The 24,597-nt window shown below is 40.5% G+C and overlaps 1 long non-coding RNA gene across 1 annotated transcript; it reads left to right on the top strand.

Annotated features, from left to right (window-relative positions):
* Window positions 1-10,404: 10,404 nt before the first annotated feature.
* On the top strand, window positions 10,405-23,011 carry LOC113006933 (uncharacterized). The gene is made up of 3 exons (XR_003269825.2): window positions 10,405-11,542; window positions 20,337-20,660; window positions 20,763-23,011. It is a non-coding gene; the product is annotated as an uncharacterized LOC113006933 (long non-coding RNA).
* The last annotated feature ends 1,586 nt before the right edge of the window (window positions 23,012-24,597 follow it).

Here is a 24,597-nt window from a genome sequence, read left to right as displayed (position 1 = left end):
ACAGTGAACAGTAAGACTAACTTTTTTTGAGATCTCCTACTGTGACATTTTGCGATGCCACTGGAAGTAAATCACAGCTGCAAGCATTAAACAAATAATAAAAAACCTTTCTACACTGCTAACATCCAGGTGTTTATGCTCAGCTTTCATGGACAGATATTGTTAATGCTGTGTGATCGCTTCCATGCACCACATATGCAGACATTTATTGTGTTGTTTAGTTTTTCTAACATTTTTTAAGCGATCCAAGAACAACCTGACTTCCATTTTTATACACATCACATATATTTAGACAGTTTGTCTCATGAGTCCCTCCATTTACACTAACAGACTCAAGAACTCTTCTAACAGGTTGCTGGGCTGTTGCTTAGCCTTAGATGAGACTTGAATACAGGTATTTTATTTACTTTAGAGAGTTAGTTTTTTCTGTCTGTTTATGTCAATAGTATAATACAAAAAGAATCTGATTATGTCCTCTTTAGTAGAGCAAAGCATATAATCTCCAGCTCTAGTGGAGATGTTAGAGACATAAAAATTCCAGATATCTTAATACCTTGGCAATGCATTTCTGTTTCACCCTGCATGGAGAGGTTGTGTGAGATAATTCGAAGAATAGATGTCCACAGTTTGAGTTCTGGCAAGCTGAACACTTCTTACAGAGCCCCAGTTGGTCCTTCTTTTAGTGTTTTTCCATTGTTTATCTGATCTCTGTGCTTCACTTTGAGACGACCAAACCAATGAACTCGGTCCACTTATGTGGCCACTCTCACAAGGCATGAACACCACCAGGGGCTATAGGGTGTAGAAGTGCTCAGCAGATATTTTGATAGCAGACCCTGATCAGAGGTTGATTTGTAATCCTGTATACTCACACAGAGGTAATCTGTCATTAATTCTACTCTGCTGAAAACCTGCAATGCTTCACTAAACTGAAACTGTTTATATAGTTGGCACCAAAGTCACACAATTCAATTTTATTTATATCACAACAACAGTTACCTCTAGGCATTTTATTTTGTTAGGTAAAGACCCGACAATAATACAGAGAAAATCCCAACAATCAGACCACCCACTGTGAGCAAGCACTTGGCAACAGCGGGACGGAAGAACTCCCTTATAACAGTACGAAACCTCCAGCAGAACCAGGCTCAGGGAGGGACAGCCATCTCCTTGGGGTGTGAGGGGAGGAAGACAGGATACAAGGCACGCTGTGGAAGAGAGCCAGAGATTAATTATAACGCTAATCGTCACTCATCTTTTTAGTCTACTCTGATGATCACACACCTTAGAAGAATGACTATCAGCAGGTCCCATATTTAGAGCTGAATCTTTCAAACAGCTAACCTGGTCAGTCAGTTATTCCATATTTTATTTTTTCTGCACAGTGTAAATGTTGTACATGGTGCTGTCTGCTGGCAGCAGGGTGCTTCATTTTAATACCAGCTATTCTTTACCAGCATGATTGGTCCTCTGACTGCAGGAGCATGGTGGGGGATGCAATGAGATGAAATTTTATAGTACAGCTGCAGTAAAAGTTATGTTTCACCAATTCTGATTTTCACTGTTTAATGGTCCTCTCAAATTTGCTGTTGTTTTGTTATTGTTGTTGTCTTACAGTCTGAACCTTGTATGCTTTTAATGTTTGAGTTCATAATTGAGCTTTTACTGTATATCAGGTTACGATGAGAATACTATGAAGATTAGTTTGTGCCATAACTGGGGAATCTCTTTCAGCAAAGTAGAGCCATTTAATTCCAGTCTGTATCTCCAAATGGGTACCTTATAAATATTGTCATTCCAACATCAGGTCTCCTTTTTGTTGCCATATCCTGATCAGCTGAAGTTTCCTGGGTGAAATGGGTTTCAGCAGATTACATCAGGCACACCCAGTGTGAGAGTGGATTTGCATGCACAGTGTTATGCAGATGGTGTGTACATACCCACTGCAGATACTAGAGTTTGAACAGCATGAAATGCACTAATTACACACAACTGTGATCAAGATTTGAGTTGAAAGCTCACATCCTAGTCAAATAATTACCAGAGTGACAGTGATGAAACTCAGTCATCACTACTTTCACAACCTCTCCTCTTTCTGTCTTTGTTTTATAAAATAATTGAAAACAAAAAAATCTACATAAAAGGCTTTCCAGTCAAGATACAGATTACATATACATAAAAAGACACAAAAGGTCAAAAAGGTTTACAAACTGTGCTGCTCAGTGGTCCAGACTCTTCAGATTCTGGACAAATCAAAGTCTTAGAGTCTGGAGGAAGAGTCGAGAAGCACAGAATCCAAGATGCTTGACGCATACGCAGTGTGAAGTTTCAGGCTTTGATGATCTGGGGTGAAGTGTCATCTGCTGGTGTTGCTACTGGCTTGTCCACGGTGTTTTATCAAGTCCAAAGTAAACACAGCATCTACCAGGAGATTTTTACAGCAACTCATGCTTCTTTCTGCTGATAAGCTTTATGGAGATGCCAATTTCCTGTTCCAGCGGGACTCCCACACCTGTTCACAGGGACAAAACCACTACCAAGTGGCTTTCCCTGTTATGACTGTGTTAGATTGGCCACCCACCTTGACTGAAGTGAACCCCACAGAGATTGGGGGTGTATTTTCAGAAGAACTATGAGAAACTCCAGCCCAAAAGCACAGACTAATTAAAGCATCCTAGGCTTCAATATAATCTCAGCAGTGCCACAAGCTGGTTGCCTCCATTTCTGTATTGTTTTTTCACTGATCTTAGACAAAAAAACAACAACAAAACATAAAGATCATCAGAAATTAAAACAAAAGAGCCTGAAATCATTCACTTTACATGTCATGAATATAAGATCCATGTAAGTTTACCCTTTTGAATGAAACTAAAAAAAAAGGCTTCTCGCTTTAGCATAAAATAATCTGCAGCCTGTACACATTAGGTTTTATTTTGATTGCCAGTTTTGTCTTTTGTGGCACTGAGTTTTATCATTTTTACACCAACATTAATTAGGATGGTGCTGATCTTATAATGGAGCCAACCAATTACACACCTGGTTTATAAGACACTTTATCCATTTTACTCTTGTGGTGGTAATCAGCCTCCCTAACTCATGATTTGTTTATTAAGTGTGTTCCAGCTTTCTGACGTCATTCTCTCGTCTCCGTTTCTGGTTTTTCCTGGCATGTGCCACGGATGTATTATGTTTTCATGCAAATTATAGGAATCCTTTGTTCTCTCACTGCCTCAAGTTGAATTTGCCAGCAAACAAAGAACTGCCAATTCCTGATCAATGCGCAAACATCCACCTTCTTGCCCAGGCTCCACCATTTCTGTCCTCCGTAACTGTAGCCTGCCTCTCCCACCTGTGACTCCAAGAAATCCAAGTAAGAACTCAATCAAAATTCTCTGGGCACATTTCAAACCTCGGACTCACTGGAAACACCACTAACCTCTTCTCTCTTATTTGGCACTTCACTGTTCAGCCCCCTTTAATGCAAAATACTTGAGATTACTTACCTGAATCCTGGCTGCTACTTTGCTTGTGTAAATAAAAGAGCTTGCATTGGTCTGTGTGGGTTTGTGGTAGTGAGTCGTTCTTGTGAGTATGACACTTGAAGCCACACTCAGTGTTCTTGCACACAGGGACGTGCAGAGAGGTTTAAAGGGGCGGGTGCTCAAAGTTAAAAAGAGGCACATTGAACCATGCTGAATAACAACAACACACATTCATCAAGAATCTAATATGGGAAGGGCAGGGCTGTGTTGATCTGAGACTGTAGACATTAAAAAGTCCACAGGAGAGATGGTAGCTGATTAAACAAGTGTCATGAGATAATAACAAAATGCAAAGATTGGTGACAGCGCTTGGAACCATAAGGCAACGAAAAACTGTGACATAAACTCGGCTCTGCCTGTGAATCACTCTTTGCTTCTCTTCTTCCTTCCTTCCCATCATTTCATATATCACTCTCCACTTGCTGTCTATCTGAGAACAAGGCACAACTTGCTATTGCAATAAACTATAATCTAATTATCCACACCTAACAACTCTTGCACTTAATCTATAATAAAATGATGACAGAAAAATTTTATAGCACTGCCTTTAGTAGCCTCATACGCTCCTACTGTTTCCTCCTCATGTCCTTACCAGCCATGTCTGCACAATGTTATATCATGAGTAATAATTTAAAAAAATCTATAAAACACACACATGCACGCACAGTGACATTTTAGACCTTCTTCAGAATACTGTATATACTATGGGCATCCTTACATTATTATTTATTACTAGAGCTACAATAATAAAGCAATGAGGAGGGGGAAGTAATAAATATGAAATAATGTATTTATGATGATTCCATTTGTTTCACTATCCACTCTGTGCAGGGCAAAGCTTATTACATGTTTAAACTGTAGAGATACAATCATTTGTCTTATTTAAAATATAAATCTAATATAATCTGCTTCTTAATGTATGTTCTTTAAAATACAGCGTGTTTTTTAATATATTATAATTATTATTATGTGGACATGCATATTAGATCGTTTTTTAGTGAAATATAATCCCTCCAGAAAGGCAGGAAATGCCCAGAAACTTACTTTAAAACTAAATATGTTCCCTAAAACGGTGACAGAGCTACAGACCCATGACAGCCTTACACAGGTAGCCAGCAGCTGTGACCAGCACTACTTGTGAAGTTAATAAAAGGACAGGTAATGTTTGTCGCGCTGTTGCACACACAGCACGCTCGTTTGTTTCAGTTCGTCAGTTGCAACAAGACAGCTTACCAACGTGTACGTAATAAGCTAATAATCCTGGGTGCTACACACTACAGTGTACGCTGTACACCTACTTATTGGTTTTGTCGCATCAGTCTGTGTCTCTGAGTTAACTTGTGTTTCTCCTACAGCTCCGGACCGCAAAAAATGCGCGTGCTCTTTGTGAGCTCGTTCCCGGCTCGTAACCAGCGCGTTCTGCCGTCGAGGGCGATCATTGGTTAAATGTGATCATGTGACTGATGCAAGCCAGATCCTTTTATTTAGCAAAACTATGATTAATAGTTAAATATTATTGTTGAGGGGCACAGACAGGACTCCGCACGCACACACACACAAAAAAAATAATAAATAAATAAAAAAAATTTAAAAGTTGCCTCAACAAAAGGGCACTTTGGGCACTCATCAGGAAAGGGGCGGGTGCTCAAGCCCCTCTAGCCCCCCCCTCTGCACGTCCCTGCTTGCACATGTGTGGTTCTTTGCTTTTTGTCTAAATCATGCCATGCACCTGTGTATGTCTATTTCTTTTTATTGCAACTGCAGTGTTTGGGAGTAAACACTGTGCAGAAGGGGATGCAGACACTGTAGGTCAGTCAGTGAGACTATATCAGTGGTGATAATGTCTTGTCCCCCAGCAACCTGGAGCTCAAACAAAAATAAAACCTCTATCTGCTTTCTCCTCCTTTCCCACTTACTCTTTTCCTTATCACCTGCCCTGATAATCCTTACACTGGCTCCATCTAGTATATTTACCTACTGCCCATGTGTACCTGTGATGATATCTTCATACACGTTCCTTGAATTCTGTGTGACACTTTAATTTATGCACGTCGTCGTGTTAAAAATCTGCACTGCACTGAGCAGCTTTTTTAAACTCCCTCACTTGGCCAATATAACCAAGGAGCATCTGTTGGCTGTTCATCACACCAGTTTAAAAGGTTGGCCGCACATGGCCCTCTGTTTGTCAGGCTCATAAAGATGTGGGTGATAAAACCTGCCCGCACAAAGATTAAACCAGCTTTCTGATGTTTACCTGACAAAAGAAAAAAAAAAACAGTTAAAATTAAATGCCCCAAATGTATTGTTTTTAATGCATGACGGACCACACTGGGAGCCATTCACAGGACAAAATACATTAGAAATGAATCACTGCACACTCATTGCTTTCACAGACAGACAGATGACACCATTCCCTGTTGTGCACTTTTCATAATATGACTCATCTACACCTTTAAGTGACACCGGTTCTTTGTGAGACGTCAGGATAAACAGTTATGAAACACCATTAAATCCTCAAGCAATTACTGCGTGAGGCTTTCTGTCGTTTTCACTTTCTGTGAAATAATCACATAACACTGGTGATAGAAACCAGCAGAGAGGCCTGAAAGAACCTTGTATGCAAACTTCATTCACATACAAATTTATACAAGAGTCGTTTTGTTACTAGGAAACCAAATGATCTTTTCAGTGATTTAGGGTTACCCTCTATGACACAATGAATTTAAAAGCTGCAACCTGCAGTGCAGGTTATCTCCTGTCACTGCATAAAGTGACAGAAGCCCAGACAGTGTGAGAAGATATCACAAATAAATAAACTTTTGCTTTGACGAATTGTGACTCCAATAGTAAATGATTAAAGTGCAGAGTTTAAAGACGTCCTGCTCACTCTTGTAGAGTCTAAAGATACTTAAAGACAAAGAGGGCAGTCAGACTTTTAAATGCCTTTCAACAAAATCAATATTTAGAATATAAACTGGATAGCAGTCATAGCTATCCAGTTTATATTTTGGAAAAAATGAGTGGTAAAGGAATCTTGTGTGATTGGTTGATTCTTTTACCTGTTTGTCTTCCAACAGTCTTGAACCAGCCATCATTTCTTCATATTTTGAAAAATAGGGACATAGATTTAGTAAATTGTATGCAAATATTCATTGAAATACAGCACATAAGGAATTAGTACAAGTCAGTATTTTCTTGTAATTTCATCAAGAGTTCTCCAGGCCTTTTGAAGGACATTCAAAGCTCTTCTGTGGATTTTTGCAGCCTCTTGATCTGCGCTAGTAATTTAGAGATGGGCTCCGGGGAGACCAATCCATGACTGATGGCGTTCTATTGCGTGTTCTTCTATCCAGGTTTGTTTTTACTGCATTATCAGTGTTTGGAATCATTGCAGGACCAAAAAATGAAGCCATTGTTAGTCAGATGCTTTAAAGATGGACGAGATTCATCTCTCATGGCTTGTATAATAACTTCACTGGAATTTCTTCCTACGTCTTATAGTATTTCAGATACTGCTCATCAACTGTAAATTGTTTTTAAGCCTCTTTTTAAGAACTTCCTTTGAAGGACTTTTTTTTATAAGGTTTGGACTGTAAACAAGTTGAAAAGCAGCTAATGTAAAAGAAAACATTGAAAGAGCTCCATAAAGTCTGGAGAATTATTGCACCATATCGCTTAAAGAATTTACAAGAAAGCCTGTCTCCTTGGAAGCCAAATATAATGAAATGAGGGGTGGATCAAAACTTTTCCACAATGTTGTAACTGTTTCACATCAATAAACCGTTATGGTATTCATGCAGTAAATACACATTCATCATTACAACCCTAATTCACATATTCATGTTTATTTTTTTGGTTCGTGCCATGAATTTCCACTCATCAGCTCCCCTTGTGCTGATGTATAAAAATCTGTAGACAGTAAAACAGAACTGTTGAAGCAAACTGTTTCATTTTTTCCCTTTTTCTTCTCAAGAAGAGAAATTTGCACAAAAAAAGACCCCAAACCCAAAAGAACTGTGTCAGCAAGAAACAAGAGAAGAACTAAAGATCAGTCATGGCAAAAGGTGGAGCTTGGATTGAGTAATGCTCCAAGAACAGAAGTTAAGAGGATCAAAGGTTACAGAGAACAAAGCTGAAACATGTGAATGTATGGAGTTACTAATCAGCCACTTTCAGTTGCTGTGTAAAAAGTCAAAAGAAGTGGAAGCGCAGTGAAAAAGATGTTAAAATCCTGTTTTTTTATTTGTCACATCCTCTCAATTCATGCACTAGTTACTGTACATCCAAGAATAGATGCCTCTAGACAGACACGCAACAAAAGCAGAAATGACACATCAGTTTAAACAGAAAATTATGAAGTGGTTACCGACAGAAGCAAAGTGTCAAAATAGTGCTTAGACAGTAACTAATGGGTTTACCCCGAAGTGAGCATGTGGTTTCACTATCAACGAACTAATCACCCTGTGTCTTTAAAGTGTGTGACAGTGCTAAAAGTTCATTTTGGTGGAGTCTTGCTTCCAAACAATGTTTTCATGACTGCATTGTCAGGGATACGTGCTAGCCGGACAGCTTCCTCTGCCATTGTGCTGCCACTGGCGCGTGTTGCTGTGCAGCAAACATGCAGCGCCCTGTGAGTCAGCTGGCATCGAATCAAGCCGGTAACACTGATTACAGCCTCCAAAAGTTTCTTACAGTCACCAGAACGTCCTGGTATCCAGCAGGAGACGAGCACTGAAAGCTAATTTGGATCAGTGCTGCCAAAAATCCTTATGTGATTACACTCAAAGCAGTAGGCCCAGGAAAACATTAGTGTTATTCACTATGCAGACTGGGACCAGAAGCAAGATAAGGAATTAGATAAACCAGATCTCAGGATGTTGTTCTTCTATATCTCTGCTGTTGACAAATCGCATGCCTGTGTACCTGATAGAGCTTACTGTCTAAAATAGGGGTTTGTTATTGTACAGAAACATTTAATTGGAAGCCACTCTGTTGCTGTGGGTGTCATTCATAGTGCTTGAATGACTGCTGTAGAGGCAATCAGCAGAGGCATCATTACTTGAGAAATGTTCAGCAAATAAGAATTCACTGAGCAGCATGAATTTAGAAGACACTGAGCGGAGGCCTGAATTCTCATAAATCTGCTATCATCTCCTCGGTCTTTGAGGTGTCCAATGAAGTAGGTTTTGTGAGTCTAGTCACTGAAGGGTATTGAAATTTTATTGGATACACACTTTAATATTTACTTAGTTTATGAGCACTTTCAAAATCCACTGAAGTCAGATCATAAAATTGCATCTGTTACTGCAAATCTATCCCAGAAAATTCCAGGTACAAGATGATCAGATGTGGGATTTTGGAGCTGAAGCGACAGACCTGTTATCCTGTTATCCTTTGGTGGGATTCAGACATTGTAAACATAACATTTGAAACAGGTGTCACAGTTAATGGTTACTGATAATTGATAGCAGTTTACTGACACACACTGACATTATTATCTAAGTATAAATCTACTCTTGAGCAATTTTCCTAGTAAGTGAAAGGTGGGGCTTGTAGTCACAATCATGACTAAACACCTGCTGCTCTCTGTGTCAAGGTTATAGTGAACTATTGAAAGATTTTTAATTGTCTGTTCGCTACTAATCCAATGTCGAGACCTTTAAATTCTGTGCTTTAAATCAGAAATCTGTTACTGTTTGAGTCACAATTCGACAAAGCAAAAGGTCGTTTACTTTCGAGGGTTTGCACGCTCACGCGGTCTGGACTGTATTGATGTGATTTGCTTGGTCTTCAGCACTTTAATATCACCGCGTCATAGAAGGTAACCATCAATCTGAACCTTCTGAGATAAGTGTAGTCACCTTTATATCAATAGAGTTTTATTGGCTGTTCTCTGTTGAGATTTCATTGGATCTTATTGAATAACACTTTAGTGTTTATTTAATTTAAGAGCACTTTCAAGATTTGCTGAAGTTATGTCATAATACTGCATCTATACAAGAAAATTCCAGGGACAAGATAATCCGCAGCGGGACTTTGGAACTGGAATAACACAGAGACATATTATCCCAGGATCTGAACATTGTAAACATTTGAAACAGGTGTCACAAATAATTGTTAGCAGTTTACTAAAAAATACTCATATTATTACTTAAGTATTAATTATTCTAGTCTTGAGCAATTTTCTTAGTAAGTAAACGGTCGTGTTAGTGAGAAATATGACTGAACCACCTACAGCTCTCTCTGTGTCGACGTCAGAAACACATGCTTCCATAATGTGTTTTCTTTTCAAGATGAACATTTCCTTTTTCTTGGCTTTTCATGTCATTGTCGCAGGTGTCAAATTTCAAAGTTTCGCAAAACATTCATTTTTGGGGGGAAAGTGAGGAACATGATCCTGTTTCTCACATTTCTGTCACTCTAAATCTCTCGGGTTCTTATCAGGTCAGTATCTCCAGTGGCTTGATTGCTTTTAACATCTCTATTATTGGAACTGAGGTTTATAGCAAGAGGAGTCAGGACCTTTTGTTATCTTTGGTTTATCTGCTGCTCTAAACCACTTAAACCAAGCTACTGCTAAGAATACTGCACACACTATGCCTGTGACACACACAGCCAGACACGCACATATCACTTTATCTTAGATTAGGAGTGGATTCTTGGGAACTTGCTGGTCATGTGAACAAGCTTGCTAAAGGCAGCAGCAGAAAAACATCTATATGACACAAAAGCTCAAGGTTTACTGGAAAATACGAGCGAGCACAACAAATAAGAAAGGCCCATACCCAGGAAAACACCTGTATGACTGTGGGTGTGTAAGTGTGCAAATATCACAGAAGACTTGCAGAGGAAAGTTATGTAAATTAGTCAAATGTGAAAATATGGGTAAGAAAGTGTTAAGCAGACCTTAGAAAAGATACAAATTTTCCTGTCAGGTTAACAAAAAAAGATGCTGAGTTAGCTTTACTGCCAACAATATTATTACGCACAGCATCCTGTAACATTAATGGCCCTTTGTGCTGAAACTGATCAAAAACAGCGATCCATTACTGTGTCGTTTCAAACAAAGCTCTCGGGTTCACCACCAGGTTGTTGTCTTTCAGATTTAAACACCTCCAGAGGCCCTTTTCCGGAGCCACCGAGGACACCAGCCAGAGACAGGAGTAGAGCGGGAGTCAGGATCCTCTGCTTTCTTTCTTCTTGCTCTGGGCTGCATCCTGAGGCCACGCAGGCGGCGGCTGGAAATAGCCCAGACATTCAGGCCAAGTCGGTGCAGAGTGCTCATGGTGTCGTCTCCTCTAAGGCTTCCTCAATCAGCAGAGACAGAAGAGGATGCAGAACAGGAGCCAGACACAGATCAAGCTCTTCTGGGTGGGGCAGGCGACAGCCATGTTTGCAAGTGTGTTGGTGTATCTGTGTTTGCATGAATACTTTGTACATGTGAAAACATGCTGAGAGGAGACAAGGGAGTGGAACTTGTCAACTTGGCACAGCTCTTTCCCCGCACCGTAACCCGAGGCATTCACTCAAGCACTGTATTTAAGTACTTAAGGTACTTTACAGTACTGTACAGTAATTTAATATTCTATGTTAGAATATTTTAAAGCTCCATAGATAGATGGATGGATAGCTAGATGGATGGTAATGTCAAACTTCATTAAAGGTACTTGTTACCCTGCACTTTGTTCTTCATAACTGTACCACATTTCAAAATTTAGAGCTGACTCTCTAAAGCAGAGGTCTCCAACTCCCGGCCTCGAGGGCTGCAGGTGTTAGATGTGTCCTTGGTCCAACACAGCTGATTCAAATGGCTAAATGACCTCCCCAACATGTCCTGAAGTTCTCCAGAGGCCTGGTAATAAACTAATCATGTGACTCAGGTGTGTTGACCCACAGTTATATCTAAAACCTGCAGGACACCGGCCCTTGAGGCCTGGAGTTGGAGACCCCTGCTCTAAAGTAAAGAGGGAAGGAAATACTTGTTTTTACTCCAAGTTAATGTAAGTTTTACTTCCTCTTTTAAAACATGCATTTTCTAAGTAACCAACCATTTTAATGCATTGGCAGTCATCTACAAAAAACTATTTTTAAACTGTTACTTTCAGCAGGTGACTGTGCTCGTTGAAGTCCATGAAACGAAAGCTTGTTCCTGTTCTGTGACACTTTATTTAACACTTCCTTATTTTGCTGTCTTACCTCCTGAGTTACAAGATGATTCTGTAACTCGAACCTTTTATGAATGTAATTTTTTCCTCTCATGCGTATTTTATAAGCCTTTTAGTGCTGATGTAATTTAGAAATGTGTTTTAGTATACAGTGGCATGGGGGAAATGTGAAGAATGCTGCACACTGTTTGTCAATTAGTTTTACTTTTATCAGTAGTTAAGTACTGGATTAAAAGAATACTTTTACAGAGTTTCAGGGATAATTCATATAAGGATGGGATTTGTGTCTGAACATATAATGATAATATATCTGCTAACACCAGCATGCCTTCAATTTAACGTAATGGTGTTTTGCACAGACACGTGTTCCTGCTAATTGTGTAACATGTAAATAAAGCAGTGCATTAGACTCCACCAGTGCTACCGCTTGTCACTGATGGTGTTCATGAGTTTTAATGGGCATCATTTCTAAACAAAACCAAGGGGCTGTCACAGGTAGGCAAGAAATAGATTCAAATGCACGATTCCCAGGCAGACTGGCTAAACTGGAAACCAGTCAAATACAGAAGTCCATGACTAAAGAGCAAAATCCATGAATACAAAGAGACTGGGAAATCCAAAACAGCTGTTTTGCACATACAATAGAGATAAATAGATACAAGACAAAGTACAAAGATATGCACAGACATGCTGAGGACTAATCGGGGAGATTGGACAGACCAGAGTAACAAGACACAGCTAATCAAGGTAAATGAGAGGAAGTAAATCTGGTAAAACAGGCCAGATAGACGACTATCAAAACAAAACACAGAGTAACTACCAGGGTAGAGAGGTGGAGGGTGTCTGGTCTCAGGATCACATTTTTTGTTTTGTTATTTTTGACAGTGTGGCTTTATTGTTGACGTTATTGAACGATAACCACAAATTTATATTAGTGTGGTTAGCGGTTAAGTATGAAGCAGCTGGGATGTGATTTACCATCTCAAAGTGAAAGGCTCTGGTTTTCTGGTGCTTTGTGGCTGTTGTACCAGTCTGTTGCAGTCAAACCTGAGTGAGAAGATGAAAACAACCAGTATGAAGGTTGTTTTGTGTCCCTGCTCTCACATATGGCCAATAACTGTGGGTGCAATAAGACTGTGGACACAGGAGAAGCGTTTTTTTCCTCTGAAGGATGAGAGTAATGGCATTATTAAAAAAATTTTTTAAAGTGCACATTAAAAACAAAAGATTCACCCTTTGTAGAGTGGTTATGATGGGGGAACATTTGTAGGGTATCTGAGGGGTTTGCAGTTAGGACATACCTGTGGCAAAGATAAAACACAGAACTATGAATCCACAATGAGGAGCTTTACATTTGCAGTGCCTTTTTGGCCTTTTTAAAAAGAAATAAAACTTAATTTTAAAAATAAATAAATGCTTAATGTTTTAAGAATATTACTAATTATCCCAATCCGAAAGCCAGATATAACAGAATTAAGGCAGTTTGTTCTACTGCTGCGTGTTTTGAAGTCACTGTGGATAAGACTGTCCGCTTAGAGTTTTAAAGTAAACAGAGGGGGTCAGTGTTTACAGCTCGTTCACACTTCCCTCATGGCTGTTTTCCAGGAATCTCTGTTCCCTGTTTCTGCATTTGTGCAAATAGATGAGTTCTTTGCAATAATCCTTAAAACCAGTTAATAATCTCCCAACAGTAATTGTCTTATCTTGTCACATAATATGAGTGGAAGTTTACTTTTTTGTTATTTCCTTTGCTTTTTTTGGATGTTCAGATTCTGAAGAGTACCGCGCCACCTCCAACTGACATTGCAGTCCTCAGTCGGTGTGACCCTCCTGGGGCTGTGAGGTCAAGGCACACAAAAACATGCTTGATGATGCTTGATTCATTATCTACACTTGGTACAGTGATGTGTAAGAGTTGATGAATGAGGAGTAATAACGAGACAGAGAGAGAAAGGTGGCAGATATCAGGATAGAGGAAGTTACAGAAACACACACACACAAAACCTCTCTTCTGGTTCCTGTTTACAGTGTCATGATATCTATTTTCGTCCGCTGGTGCGAAGCAGAGCTTTCAACAATAGTGTAAAGACCTGCCGTTTAGACTGAAAACACACAAGACGGTCACACATGTTCTTATCCGTTTTCCTGTTTGTTAGCTCCGAGACTCATTTAATATGTTCACAAACTTGCTTCCTTGTTCAGGCATTCGTTCATCAAGTGTATTGCTTCAAACAAAGACACAGCACTATCCAAAGTTTCACAAAAATTAGTGCGTTAACTTTCTTTCTAGTCGTTAAAGATTTAAGCTCTCTCCTAAAATCTCAAGTAAATGAATAAATCCCTGTCATCTTTGAGCTTTAATTCTATCCTCCCAATAAAAATATTCTGTCCAGTTTTACATTATATGGTACAGCACATATGATACCTTGCTGCACCAGCAGAGGACCGTGTGATAAAATGGAAATCTACTCAGTATCTGTGCATGGACTGGCAGAGGTTCTGTGCTTTCCCTTTCTTTTGTGACAAGCTTTGAAAAAAACAGAAGAAAGGGGAAAAAATGTCCTCACTCTATATTTGGAGGCAGGTCAAAGGTTACGCTGAAGAGTGCAGGTCACTAAATCAAGGAAAACATTTCAGTGCGGTGTTCTGTTCTGGCCCCACTGCCATCCGCCATGACGCTTGTTTATCCATCTCACTTCCTGTCCGTGCATGCTGGAGAGTGTGTGTGTGTGTGTGTGTGTGTGTGCGTATGTGTGTGTGTGCGAATCTTTATATGTTTGTGAGCACATTGCTCTGTCTCAGTCCGCCTCTCTCTATTTGTTTTTAATGTTCCCGCCATTCTCAGGCTCTCACAAGCACACAGACACTCATTCCAGCACATAAATCACAGCTCGGTGAAAGTGTCGGTTCAGAGCCGGGAGGCTGCGGCGTTCCAACGTCTCTATTGCATGAAGGGAAGAACTGAGGGGACAAACAATCAGGGACAAAAGGGAAACAAGCACACAGAACATAAACACACACTAGCACAAATTAAGTCACACAGGTAGGCACACATGCAGTTTAAAGTGCATGCTATTATATTGGTAAGTCCATAATTTCTTGGAGAAAAACACTATTTTTGTAATTCTGTCTCTGTGCACCACCGTTTGAAATGCAGACTTTAATTCAAGGGTTTGTTGGGGTTTTAGGAATTACAGCCACTTTTATACACAGTCCCCCATTTTCATAGACTTGAAAGTCATTGGCCAATTGACTGACTGAAGTATATCTATGGTCAGGTGAGGCCTGTTCCCTTGTTAGTCAGAAGAACAGGATGACAAATGACCGATGATTTCGGAGCAGGTCGGCAGTAGTGTGATCCCTGGATGATGCAAGATAGTGTGAGGGTGTGCATGAATGTTAGACAAGGCGTAGAAAACAGCTCTGGTATGCATGTGTGTATGACTAGGTAAACAAGCCGTGAAGAAAAAGGTGCTTAGTTAGAGCAGATATGTACCAGTGGATACAAGACAGTGCAGGGATTCATAAAACTCAAATTAAGACCATTATAATGTGTCACTGTAAGTATTTCCATCTATATATTCGAGCTCTGATTGGCTGTAGGCATTCAGTGTCATGACCTGATCAGAAATCATTTTTGGCCTGTCAGTCACGCCAACTTAAATTTCTCCTGAGTGACAGTCCTCACAGATCCATCCAGCCTTTTTTTCACACGAGGAAATTCTCCATTTTCACAGCCTGAAAGCTCAAATAACAGAATTCCTCAAATATCTCACTTTTGCAGATAATAATGTGACAAATGATGGTTTTCTTATCACCAAAATAAGAAAACTTTTACTTCAGCTGAACTTGGTCATACTGTATCACCTCTGTAAGCTCTGTTTAAACAGTGAACTTATACATAGTGTATAGATCAAAGGACAGAGAAAAGTGTACAGTTATTCACATTTTCACATGGAAGCTGTGGGTGCCAGTGTTTTGAGGCAATCAGCAAATCTGTTGAGTGTTTGTACTAAAAGCATGATTTGCTATAACCTTGGAGAAGCAACAAATCCATCATTTAAACCTCAAAGAAAAGGTTCTGTGGCAGTCGGGTTGTTGCTTTTACACAATGATAACCACTTAAAAAAAAAAAATCCCCCTCACACAAATATGCCGTAACTGTCTGCTATGTTCTCTCTCATAAATCTAGCAGTAACCTGCTGGGGCCGGTGCTGTTCGCAAGATTGGATATATTGATTGGTTTGGTGATGTGTCTAAGTCTAAGTGTCCTTGAGCTGAACACCTAGTTGCTCTGGATGCCTTCCATGTTATCTGCAACACCAAACACCAAAAGCTAAAGTAGGAAAGAAGGAAAGAAACCACCATCAAGGTCAATTTTTAATTTTCAGAAAACTGAATATTGGAATTAAAATGCCAAAAAGCTGAAATTAGGAGGTTGATGGAGCAGACTAGAAAGCATATCTGTGTTTCACTTACTATTTGTTGTAAGTGAAACACAGATATGTTGCTTGTGTTGAAATCCATGCTTTTTAATCCAATTTCTGCTGTGGCTAAAGACGACGACAGCAGTGCCATTTGTAGTTGTACTTTCTGACAGTCTCATTCAAACGGCCACCAGAGGCCACTTTCCTTCAAAACGTATTTGTCATAACTCGTGAAAATTGCGTGTACAAACTATTAATCATTTTTTGTGAGGGGACAGTTTCTGTTTTTGAAGATGAATTATCCCCACTTCCCCTTTCGTGTCGTGGAAGAAGAGGGAGATGCTGATGAAGAAATCACTTACCCCACTACGCTCTGCCAAACCTAAACCCAAACCCTCGCCCCCTCTTTCTCTTCTCACACAGCAGCCAGAGGCAGAAGCTCAGAGGCTGTCTGCTCGCTGCTTCAGAGGCACTGTTGCTATCTATTTTTAACCATGCTGCTTATGTACTGGGCAGAGTCAGCTTCGTGTGTTTTTAGTACTGAGCTTGACTTTTGCGTTAAGCCCATGTTTCCCACTCTGCCACTGAAATAAGAGAGTCTCTGCTGGGCCTCTGCTTAACGCCAATGAGCCCACCTCAGGCCCTTGATCATTATTTTTACACCAGTGCTGGATATACACACAGAGTTTCGGGTTGTTTGTTTTGTCAGAAACATACAGTACTTGCACTTACACGTGCATGTCATGTCTTTGTCGTTTCATGCTTTAGACCATGAAGTGTTTATTAACGTTATGATAAATGGCTCGCAGCCATATTCAGAAGTGAAAAAAAAAACATTCATTCTCAGGGGAGGGGGCTGAATCTCACATTAGCATGTGGCTTTTTCACTTTCTCATGTACACTGCTGCTGCAGCTGTTTTTAATTGTGTTGCTGCATATGCAACACTTGATATAGATGGGGTTTCTGACCTACTTTCACCTTCTGTATTGCATTATATTTATCGTCTCTGGCTCCCTCTCAGGTTAGATACAGAGAGAATCGGCCAGGCAGAATACAGGGAATTTGCCAAATGACTGTAGATAATGATGTTCCTTGAAACCTCATTAAAGTTAAGCGTGTTGGTGTTATTCGGCTGTGCTCATTTGCTTGTCAGCAGATGTGTAAAGCAGTAATGGATGGGTAACATCTATAGTACAGTCTGATTCTGTGTGCCTGGTACACCACAGCGCTCTAAATGAGAGCGTTGGTTATGGAGTCTGTTTTTATCAAACCCATATGTTGTTGTGGGGGGTTTTTTTTCAATTCGGTTGTTAATTATAGTACTCTCCATCAGCAGGCTAACATCAGATACAACATTTGAAATGCTAAGTCATTAGCTAAACCTGGCAACTATTGAGACCTGTGCCAGGTAATAAATGTAGGGGTTTTTTGCCTGTTACATTGGCATTGTAGTTAGGGAAGGTTACTTCAAGCTGAGATCAGATGACTTATATTTAGGGGAGCAATATGCGGACCAGTGAAGGGTCAAACTGTTGGTAAGAATCCGAGCAGCCAACATGCCGATGCTGCCTTCAACTCCCTTCGTTCGCTTAGAATGACATTTCTAAGTTGCAAGCACCACTTCAACTGCTATGCCAGCCAAGTCCAAGGATGGGTACCGGTATCAATGGCACCGGTTCTGACATAAATGGTAACCAGACCGAAAAGCAGCGCACATTTCGGTGCTTTATTTCGGTGCTTTTTTTTTCCTGCGATGTCACACACTTTGGATTCCAGCCAGTAATTTTACCTTTCCAAGGATAGTAGGCGGGTCCAGGTACGTACGTTCTTTTAGAGCAGAGCTACAGATTAAAAATGCCCAAGGCGAAGCGGTCAAAGTCTGGCTGTACTTCACAGCAAAAGATGCAAACTCAGCAGCAACAAGTGCTTTAAGGTGTTACTGTGCAAAGGAAGTAACACCTCGAATCTGATGAAACACCTGGTGACACATAGCGTTTTTTTAAAAGCCGAAAAATGCACCGTATTTGATAGCTTGTTGCAAGACGTCACACCGAGCACATCTACTGCGGTGTGGTGCCTGTTATCGGACCTGGAGTTAGCAACATCCCCCAAGAACCCGAAGAGGAAAGTCCTGGTCCCTATCCCTGCCAGTGTAGCAGAAATGATGATGGCAGCAGCAGCCGTTCTTCTCTGCGTGAGTAGCTTAATGTTGTCTGTGTGTAATTTACGTTGAGTAGGCTAACCACGTTATTAAATTAATGCATGTAAGGTGAACTAGCGAACACCGTCGTAATTACATGCGGCTGTCTTCTTGTTTGATGGCAGATACTCCCTTCACCCTGGCCAAAAAGGCTAAAATGACCAAAGAAAAAGTGGAAAACAGCTAAACATGTGAGGTTTTTGGACAAAGTTTGTGTTTTTTCCATTGTTTAAGCACTGCTTCCAGCCAAGAGTGATACCATATATGCCCCATAGCTGCAGAAAAGGCTAAGATTGTTATCTTTTTACAAAAAAACGGCTAAACATGAGAGGTTTTTGGACAAAGTTTGTGTTCTTCATTCTTTAAGCACCAGTTCGAGCACCATTTAAGCACCGGCACCATTTCCAAAGTACCGGTTTGACACTGGTATCGGATAAAACCTAAATGATACCCATCCCTAGTCCTGACTTCCCTGCTTACCTCTTGCGTTCTCACCACCTTCAGTTTCTGTTGTACCTTTTGCTCTCTTTTGTTCTCCATTCAAACATATATCTCATTTATTTGATCTTTCATCTTTCTTTCTCCCTGGCAACTGGAGGAAAGCCAAATTCTTCAGAGAGGCCAGATATGAGTTACTTTGCATTCCAGTCTTTTTTGAGGTGGACAGGTGGGTGGAGGCATGTGACTCTTCTGCAGACAGATCGCAACAAGATTTGAGAAAAATTCAAAGAAAACTATCTAAAGATAGTGGGAATTTTTTGAAAAACACCAGAAATAAGCAAAAATGGGACAGAGTGGGGGCTGTATTAACCCCGCCCCTCTTATTTTGGCCTGGAATAGGATGGGTAAGACGTGTCCCGGGGTGACCTATGAACAATAACAAACTTACTCTAATATTTGGTGCTATATATATAATTATATATATATAAACATACATGCATAAACTAGGTCTCATAGCATGCAACAGTAAAATTCTGTCTTTTTTACTATCTTGTTTTACACAAAGACGAACACCAAAAACTGCACCGTGGCATACTTTCACATGTACCCACACACAGAGAACTACAATCCTATTTAATCACAAGAATCCTGACTGGGAGCATTCCTGTCACATGCAGTTAGCACCATTTGCTTATTAGAGCAAACAATGGTACCTGTCAATTTCATTTTCACGAGCTCAGAGATTACAGAGCAATGTGCTTATCCTCTCTATCCAGTTCAGCGCACCGCAGTTTCTCTGCTTTCCCACGTCTAAAGCTGTACGTGAGTTAAGCAAACTGGTTGTCTGACGTTCTGCTGATCTTTCCCACTGAGCGCTGCTGCTACATAAACTTGTCCCTGAAACAACAAAAGAGGTCGTATGTAATCCATCCGCAGAGGACAGTTCTTGTTATTGTTCAGTGGCACTTTGCTTAGCAGCGTCACAACAGGGGGCACTTACTCACATTCATTTATTATTGCTGAGCTATCACAGAGGAGCCTCCATTCTGACCAGCTTTTATAACCCGCTCTACCTGAAAGTCTGCAGGGTTTTTTGCCATTACTAAATATACGCTGACTCAGCTTTGCAAACTCAGTGATCTCACTTGTAAAATGATTAATGACACATAAATGCACAGTATGCTTACGTAAATCAAAAGTTATGTGTAATGTGATTCTAAAACAGTTTGAAAATTTAGTGCAGTTTGCCCGAGCACTGTTTTGAAACTAAAGACACAAATATAAACCCAAAACAAACCGCTTAAAATGTGCTATATATTGTATTTGCATGTCGAGGTGTATCTACGAATATTAATCTGCTGTATATGTAGATCGCCGCTGCAGGGCTGGATTAGAGGGTGCTTACAGCTGTTTCTGTGGAACTCATGCACCTGCATTGTGTTTGTGTGCTTTTGTTTATGTTCAAAAAGCATTTGCATATGTGTGGAGAAAAGGATTGTATGAGCTTGTTTGTGCAGCATCTCAAATTCTTTGTGTGTGTGTGTGTGTGTGCATTTCCAGGTGGAGGAAGGAGGGGGCAGTTTGCAGCAGGAGACCAGAGAAAGAAATGAAGGAAACGGGAAGGAAATGACGAAGGCTTGCTCTCTGAAACAGCTAAGCTGCCACTCTCTCTTTATCATCCTGTATGGAAACCTGGAAAAACACACAAACACATAGGGTGTTGTTGTTGACTGCCATACAAAACACAGGATCTCAGGCACAGGATGATAAACAAAGAACATGGAGAGCAAATAGAATTGAAGAGGACACAATCAGAGAGACAACAGGAAAAAAACACTGTTGTGCCGATGGATAACAAGTGGGAAAGAGTCACAAAGAAGGAAGGTAAACAAGAAGTGGTAAATAACTGTTTTGATACTTGTGTTTTCTACACACAACAACCACAACAGCTGATCACTTCAATAATTTCTCCTTTCTTTTATTCAGAACTCATTTTGTCAAAGTCTGCATCTCATTTTTCAAACAGCTGTCACCTCCTTCTGCAAGTAAGCTCTTGAGCATCAAGAAATTGCCGAATGGGAGGTTATGCACACACACACACACACAGAGAAAAAGAATTGCAAATTTCATAGCTGATCACATGCCAAGGAAATTATTTCTGCGCATTCACTTAGGCAACCGTAGGAAGCCAGTTATTCCACACTGATAACCCGGAGGGCAGCGAGCAGGACTGGCGACATAAATATGGCTGTCGCCGTCAAAACACGACAGGCTGGGATCAAACAGCACCCGGAGATGTTTCCTATTGTTGGCCCGAACAGGCCTATAGCCCGAGATCAACAGTTAGAATTTCTCGTTGACCTTCGTGATCGAGAGAAGGATGATTCATCTGCAGAAGCCGACACAAAAACAAGACAGGAATGCCACAGGAAGGGCAAAGGTCACTGCAAGAATGCCACTGGCTTGTTTGTTATCATACTTTTGCATAAATGTGCTTTACACAACGTTTCTTAAGCAAACACACACACTTGACGGTTTCTGAAATCTGAATAATCTCATTACTTTGTATGTGTTTAAGGTGTGTTAGATCCTGTGCATAAAATGTTGAAATGTTACCCAAGGGTTTATAAAGCCTTTCAGCTTAATGAGTGCTTTAACATACTTAGCAGGAGTGTAAAGTGCCTGTAGCACCTACGACAACTGAGGAAGTTCAGGGTCTCTCCAGTGATCCTCAGGACTTTCTATACAGGCGCTGTGGACAGCATCCTCACACAGAACATCACATCCTGGTATGGAAACAGCTGTGTCAAGGATAAAAAAAGCTATTCAGAGAGTGATCTGTATGGCAGAACGCTGCTGCAGGACTGTTCTCCCTTCCCTACAGGACATTTACGTCAAGAGATGCTGGACTAGAGCAACTCAGATTTTGAAGGACCCGTCCCATCCCAGCCAGAGAGGCTCAAGAGGAGTTTTTATCCTCAGGCCATTCGTGTGTTGAATCAGTGTGCAGTTAACCAAACAGCAGTTGCGTTATGCGTAGCTGCATTCAGTGTACTCCAAAATAAATAGGTCCAGTTCCTGATGCCATTCAGTAGCCATGCAAAGTTTAAACTATAAAAATGTGCACGGGTGACTCAACGGAGACTGACTTGTCTTTCTAGCCAGCTTTAAGCCACCTGCATTTTTTTCCCGGCTTGCTTGTCTGGTTTGCATGTTTGCATCCTTCAGTCAGGCTGTGTTTTTGTCCTAGGACACAATTATCCTTTTAATCTTCATCTGGGTGTGGCACCAGCTAAACATAGTACATTTTATTCTGTGCTATAATAGCAGTACATTTTCTGCCGCGTGAATTTTTTGGCACACAATAAAAGCCTTTGAATGATAAACTGTAGAGAACAACAAGCATTTTAAATGAGCCCACAGATAAATTGACACCCTATAATGGTATGCGCTGGTTGTCTAATAGTTTTAAAGTGAAAATCTGCTCTCTTCTACCAGTTAATAAAAGACAAAGTTCAACCTTTTCAGAAAGAAAACTTGCTGGTCTAAGCACACAATGTGAGGTTGCTCTTTCACATGAAAAATCCCCTGATGAAGAGGAAGTGATGGAGTTTTGTGTTCTTGGCAGCTACAACAGGTGATAAAATGAAGAAAAAACGTATTCATGGGATGATGAATTACAACCCTGGCTGCCCTTCAGTGTTTCAACAGTAATACTGAAACTGTAGTTATAAAAAACCGTAAAATTTGCGTTTACTGGCAACGTACCCAAGTCAAAGCTCACATTCACGTATTGCGGCTTTAAGGTTTACCTTCAGGCTGGCCAAGCCAAGTGACAAACTGGACATAGCAACAGGCAAGGGCACTGTGCGTTTCCTAGACTGTGTGTGGCTCGTGAGACCTGACGACATGCTAATTCCATGGAGACAGCGTTGTAGGGAGGGGGTGGTGAGATTACCGTCTAGCCATCGAAGTCCAGAAAGGTTGCTCTGCTGTTTCCTGCAGCTCATGGGCTGTCTTAAGAGGTTTTAAGAGGCTTGGAAGAGATGAGCTGCCATCTGGCTAAATCTTGAACGGCTAACCACACGTGGTTGGTTAGGAATATGTCGACACTGCTGATGTGCCGTGATGCAGCAAAGGACTGCTGCTGACTCAAAACGAGGTTTCTTTTACCTGCTAGAAGAATGGAGTCTTCTGAACTAGAATCTAAACAATATATAAAATGTATGAGTTCATATGATGGCTCTTTATTTTTGTTTCCTTCCTATTTATAATAATAGCTGTGCAAAAAAATAAACCAGCTATAAGTACATAGGTAAGCACACTGGTGTTTTGATGATGGTGGAGAGCAATAAGCATACATAATCTCCCAAAGCTGTTAGTTTTAGTAGAGATCTCGAGACTTCAAACACCATACCATATGATTCACATGGATTTCATACACATTTAGTCACTTCCATTTAGTGGCATCTCTTATCCGATGGATCTGGGCATTATTTGTCAGCCTGAAAGAGACTGGTGGGACAGATGGTTTCAAACTATGCCAGAAAATGCCCCCCACAGCTCAGCATAGCTACTACATCCCCTCGCTGTAGGGGTCATGTACACAGTATGAGTTATTTGTAACAAGTAGTCCCTGGAAAGCAGTGCTAATGGGTGTATCTGTGTGATATGAACCACATAATCTGACATCACTCTTTTCTAATGAGCTTTTAATTATGAAAAATAAATAGAAAAGTTAAATTAGTTGTAGTTGACATTACATTGAAGAAATCAATCAATAGAAACTGTGAACCACAAACAGGGAATTTTACTGACAGTGCTGCCAGGTTGCATCATCAGGTTTGTAGGGTTGTGTCTGTTTACAGTTTCACATGTCACATCACTGTCAAGCATGGTCCAAGCCCTGCAGGGAGAGAGAAAGTGAAGGCACGCAGCCTTCACCCTACCAGTCTGCTCACATCTCTCAAAGAACTACGCAGTTTGCAATCACTTCATTTTGTCTTTGCTAAGCTGTTTATTCTGGTTAACAGGTGAAATGATAATATTACTAGGAAAGCTACACCCACACTCTCAGTCAATTTCCTGCCACCAAGGAAAGCAGACTATGAGTCAATTACAGCAATGAGCGCTTTTCTGATGGCTCGATATGTGAAGTCCAAAATCCGTGTGACATTCTGACATCAGCCTTTACAAACCAGCACAGCACAGTTTACAATATCACCTGACTGTTTTGTGGCTTTATGTTGCATTCGACTTGTTTTTATTTCAGTGCAATATTAAGCCAGGCCTGGGCAATTAATTTTCTCAAGATGCTCAAAGAGAAACTGGGACTATTTTGGAGAGCTCAATTTAATGATGTGGCCCTCTATACTAGTCCCAGTTTCTCATGTGACTGGTTTCTAGTCAAAGTGACAACAGAGACTCATTGCTGGAGTTTCTGTGAACAAAAGACTCAGTTTTCTGCACTTCCTTCTTGCAGACACATGGTTTGGGCAGTGTGCCCACAGCAGAGATACTTAATGACGCTCTATTCATGAGGTATCTTCTGACCTCTTGATCATGAGAATGGGGTGAAGAGGTTAGTGATTACAAACGGACTCAACCCCATAAACTTGTGGCATCAAACTGATGCATGTAGGTGAAAGGCAGTTACTTGGAATGTGCTTGTGAGCAAGGCGTTCCTTCCCCCGGTCCCAAGATTGATACTAATGATGACAGTTTACTATATGATGCCAAAAAGTGAAAGTGTTTCTAATATTTTGTCAATAGTCAGTGATGTAAATTGAGTATGCATATATTACCCCTATGCATCAGGTCC

Source organism: Astatotilapia calliptera, chromosome 15 (assembly GCF_964374335.1).
Source record: "Astatotilapia calliptera chromosome 15, fAstCal68.1, whole genome shotgun sequence".
Classification (NCBI taxonomy): Eukaryota; Metazoa; Chordata; class Actinopteri; order Cichliformes; family Cichlidae; genus Astatotilapia; species Astatotilapia calliptera.
This window is presented reverse-complemented; position numbering and strand designations above follow the sequence as displayed.